Here is a 5,391-nt window from a genome sequence, read left to right as displayed (position 1 = left end):
CTATTTTACATTAAATTACAATCCAGTTTGCGTTTGTACGAACATGACAATACTAAATAATTACTGTACATGCACTAAAAAATACTTTATAAAACAAATAAACATCTCAACTTTGCAATTTTTAGAGGTAATATTAAAAACCTGAATACAATATGAAAATGCAATGGTTTTTTTTCTACAATTACAGCACAAACCCTAAATCAAGACTTTTTTTTCTGGCTCAAAAAGATGCATTAGTAAAATCTCTATTATGTACCCACACATACTATACCTTCAACTAGATAAAAAAAAAAAAAAAACACTTTTTACAAGCACAAATTCTTAAGTATTTTAATATTTTTTTATTTTGAGAACATCATATGCAGTGTCTGACAGTATTTTGTAAGACTGAGAGACCTCAGTCCGTCCAGAGAGGGATTGCACTCCATAAGAAAACTGTCAATTTTAAAGATAAATCAAGAAATGCAGTATTGATCTTCCTACAAAGATGGTTAATGCTGTGGACCAGGGACCTTAGCTTGTGTTGACTGTGGTGGTTGTGAATGTGATGACTGGCGAAGGATGTCGAAGAGGGAGTGTACCAATATTTCTGCCCTGGAACTTCCTTTTGTGCAGTGGAGGTGCGTGGAACAGTTTGAGAATGGACACAGGAAGGATCCTGCAACAGAACTGTGTTGGTGGAAAAGGGGAATCGGAGCATGTGACTGCCTGTCTGAGTTTTGTTAATAGCTGGAGACAGCATCAAATTTGACAGAGGAAGCCACCTAGTAGTTCACTAAGCAGGAAAAAATAAAACCCTGCCTTAAATTAAATTCATTTAATATGTAAAGGAGAAAAGCCTTGTTCAGTGCTTGGACACATAGTGTAGTTGTGCTTTGGGTGATCCAAGACAGTCGCAGCTCAAGGTCCTTTCTGATGCCCTCCCCTCCACTCTCTTCACTTCTCCACTGTCTTTAATGCTGTGTATATTAAAAAGAAACAAACGTTAAATATATTATCATTTAATACTTACACGTTACAGTTCATTCAGTTACATCTACCAATGCAGGTTTATATTGTTTCCCCTGGGGGGCTCCATATATTACTAATCATATTGAGAAACATTACACAACAGAATCCTATCTATACTTTGTATTAAGTAAATCAATTAAAATCAACCTAAGTACATTTATATTCAATTAAATAATCAAATCACAAAATGTTAATAAATCAACTAGAAAAAGTAGTGACAGTGATATAGACAACAATCTCTTACCAAATTGCCAGTAATCAGCCAGATGTTTGGTGAATCTACAAAAAGGAAAGAAATGGTTCACTGAAAAGTCCTTAAAATCAGAAATCTCATTTTTACTATAGACCTATTCGTATTTCCGGGTTTCTCAGAAGTGGAAGTCATCATAGTTGAGTGAAAGTCTATGGCGGTGAATGAGGGAATAAATTAATATATATATTTTTTTGTGTTCCTATTTTCGCAAATAGCAAAAGAAAAACTAAACAACAGTGTTTTCACAAATTTCAAAAAGATTAAAAAATAGAGAGAGATTGATAACCGATTTACCGTCACTCATAGCTGCTACAGGAAATCGTATTGCTATAAGTGAAGTGCACCAGAAAGTCTCAACAAAGGTGGATCTTTAATTTCTGTTTGTTTCAGAATGGGGCATTTGTATGATTTGTACATATAAATAAACTAGTCTGTCTATCTGCATCACTATATACAGACATTAAAGGTCAAACCATTCTGATGTTCTTTTTATCTAAATAAACAACATAACTCTTAAAGGTTTAGTTCACCCAAAATGAAATTTCTGTCATTAATTACTCACCCTCATTTTATTCAAAACCCATAAGACCTTTGTTCATCTTCAGAACACAAATTAAGATATTTTTTATTAAATCTGAGAGCTTTCTGACCCCAGACTGCAACGTAATTGCAACTTTTGCAGGCCCAGAAAGATAGTAAAGACATTGTTAAAATAGCCCATGTGACTCCAGTGGTTCAACCTTAATGTTATAAAGCAGCCAGAATAATTTTTTGTGCAAAAATTTTTGACTTTATTAAACAATTTCCTCTCTCCGTGTCACTCTCTGATGCTGTTCATGTGAGCACCACAACGCATGCATATGATGCTGACGCAGAATCCGGCCAATAATGAGCCGACGTTCTGATGTAGAACCTGGAAGTGCTGCACTGTGTTTACTATTTCAACAGTGTCAGAGACCGACAGTAGAAAAGAAATTGTTGAATAAAGCCTTTTTTTTTTCTGCACACAAAAAGTATTCTCATCGCTTCATAACATTAAGGTTGAAACCCTGTAGTCACGTAGACTATTTTAACAATGTCTTTTCTGGACCATAAAAAGGTAATAATGTTGCAGTCTATGGAGGGTCAGAAAGCACTCGGGTTTCATCAAAAATATCTTCATTTGTGTTCTGAAGATTAATGAAGTTCTTACAGGTGTGGAACGACATGAGTGTAAGTAATTAATGACAGAATTTCCATTTCTGGGTGAACTAACCCTTTAAGATACAGGGCATATAAAAATTCAATGTTGTTATATTTCATATACCTCAACGGAATTGAGTTAATTTGTTTTATTTGTTCTTATTTTATTACTGACTGATTACCTGTCTTTTTTGTAAATTCAATTCAGTTTGAAATCAGGCTTTCTTGTGCTGCATGTGAGCTATTGCAACAAAGTTACCCTATTGTGAATACACAAATACACAGACTGAGCAAACATTTATGTGAGATTATTGTAATAGTAATTGATCAATGTTTAAATATGTAAACAAAAGCCTATATTAAAATCTGTTCATCATATAAAGCGGACGTGTCTCTTCAGAAGACTTGAATTAAACCACTCCATTCAAATTGATTACTATACTATAATTCATGCACTTCATAAATAAAGTGAAAGCGCTTTATTGAAAGTAGCAATTTTCTACTTAGATCTATGATTTGATTGAATATTGTTTGGTAATTCATTAAATATCGCCGGCTAAAAAGGAATTAGTAATTAGTAATTTGAGTAGATTTTGAGAAGAGTAATTTGTACTTTTTGACACCAGTACTCTTACTTGTAATTGAGTATTATTTCAGCAATATAAAAGTACTTGTACTTAAGTACAAATTTTCAGTACTCTTTCCACCACTTACAGTCTCTAATGAAAGACATTTTATTTCATGGTAACAATATATATCGTTATATTGCACAGCCCTAAGCAATAATAAATTTCCAAGCTTATCGATACTGCAGTGTTTCATAATTTAGCCCCTGGGCCCATTTGTTTTAATAAGGTTTTGGTACCCTCCCTACATATAAGTATATAAAGGATGAAAGCCTGTTGTGTCAGTCTCTTGATTTGTGACTGTGCAGCTATATTGAAACTCACCGTCTTCATGTAGTGAGTGTGAATGGCATCAAGGTCTTGTCCTGAAGAATCTCAGCACCAAACGCTAGAGATTACATCTCATCTGGTAACAAGAGTAAACATAATTTTAAGAACTCTAATGATATCTTTACCCCCTAACATTGCATTGGTGATATAATTCAAACATATTAGAGGCATACAGTATGAGCAATGAGTAAGCTGGCCAGATTTCTGTCGAAAATAACTTACACGCTTAAAGCTGTCAACCCCCTGAACCACAGTCAGCATTTAGTAAAAAGTGTTTAAGTAAAAAAAAAAAAAAAAAATACATACATGTGTACAAACAAATAAATAAATACCTTTGAGTGGAACAGTATGGTGTCTGTTCACTGGCAAACATAACTCAAAACAGACCTAGAGAAATACAATAAAATAGATTAATGACATCCATGATATCCTGTTATCATAATAGTTAAATAAATGATTATAACTACAAGCATTATAACATTATATTTGTCACCTATGTTACCTCATTTAGCTGATTATTTAGCCTAAAGGCCTTTCAAGGACAATCTCACTGAAACAACCTGGGGTTAATGATTTTAAAATGTGAGACTTACATCTTTTGACAGACCCCCCACATACACATTCCTGTCCCACCCACTTTTTAAAACAAAGTTACGCCACTGCATCTAAGCGATTGTGGTGTTCTGTTCTTGGGTGTAATAACGAACACAGCTGTCATTTTGATGTTCCTAAATCCGAACCGCTGAAGACGTAGTGGCTGAGTTTTGTTTTCGAAGGGAATATTCCCCCGATCAACGTCAATGCTTTCATGTTTGCACGAATAATTTCTCACCAGACTGCTTTATAAACGAAGGTCAGTACCCAGCTAACCAAAATACGTGACTGTTACATAACTGCAACGTAATTTGGTGACCAAACTTTCGTCGTGGCGACGTAACTAGTTTCGTCGTGGCAACCGGAAAAGTGAAAGGTGCCTATTCACCTTATTTTCCGCGACAACAAGGGTGGCGCCATTACGTTCGTTTTGTCATCTTACTTCCGGTTGAGGGACCTAATCTAGTAGTCGCTAGCGGTAATCCTATAGGCCTATTTACTGTTTGTAAACATTCGGGATGCGCGCGCATAGTGGTTGCAGAAAACCCGGGAGTGATAACCAGTACGACTAGAGAGTTACGACGAAGCGGTTCAAAGTAGTTAAGATTTAGAAACATTATAGAATATTTTGATTTGTTATTTTTTTAAAATGTTGTCGGCATATCACAGCAGCTTCACCCAGCGATAAGCACTGTTATTTCAAAAAAATTAACATTACCGAGTGGGATAAAGCTTACGGATCCGTTTGCCATAGCACCTTGTCAGTGGTTAAATGATGAAACGAAATGGCCAAGCATCCAGTGGCCAGAGATATATATTTACCTGATTGACACCTCAAGTGTATAGCCTATACTCAGGAGAAAGCTAAAAGCGTATAAGTCTCTTGAGGCGTACAACTTTGTTTTGTTTTTGTTTGTCATGAATTAAAAGAATAAAAAGTTAATTTCGAGTTTATATCTCACAATTCTGACTTTTATTTCTCGCAAATCTGAGTTTATATCTCACATTTCTTACAAAGAAAAACAATTGTGAGATATACTCGTTATTCTGTCTTTTCTGAATTGCAATTTATCCCGCAATTCTGACTTTTTTCCCCTCAGAATTGTGAAATAAACTCACAATTGCGAGGAATAAAGTCCGAACTGGGAGTAATAAACACGCAAATGCAAGAAAAAAGTCAGAATTGTGAAATTAAAATTGTATAGACTGTTTAAAAGTTATCTATGTGAAATGTTATAGGTTTAAATATTATTTCAATGCTGTAACTGCTATGTATGTATGTCCTCTGAACTGCATATGTGAATATTATGTAGACTTACTGTTTACATCAAATTCCTGCTTTAATAGTAGACTAATCCTTGCAGGTGTCATCAGTCCAGTCTGTGAAACGTCTCC

At 34.8% G+C, this 5,391-nt stretch overlaps 1 long non-coding RNA gene across 1 annotated transcript; it reads right to left on the bottom strand.

The window, feature by feature from the left end:
• Nucleotides 1-344: 344 nt before the first annotated feature.
• On the bottom strand, nt 345-3,992 carry LOC125264011. The gene is made up of 5 exons (XR_007183951.1): nt 3,905-3,992; nt 3,735-3,789; nt 3,397-3,478; nt 1,256-1,290; nt 345-959 (listed from the first exon to the last, which is right to left on the bottom strand). It is a non-coding gene; the product is annotated as an uncharacterized LOC125264011 (long non-coding RNA).
• Between the last annotated feature and the right edge of the window lie 1,399 nt (nt 3,993-5,391).

The sequence above is a fragment of the Megalobrama amblycephala genome, linkage group LG3, assembly GCF_018812025.1.
Source record: "Megalobrama amblycephala isolate DHTTF-2021 linkage group LG3, ASM1881202v1, whole genome shotgun sequence".
Lineage (NCBI taxonomy): Eukaryota > Metazoa > Chordata > Actinopteri > Cypriniformes > Xenocyprididae > Megalobrama > Megalobrama amblycephala.
Note: the sequence above shows the minus strand (reverse complement) of the source record. Positions and strands in the feature narration are given on the sequence as shown.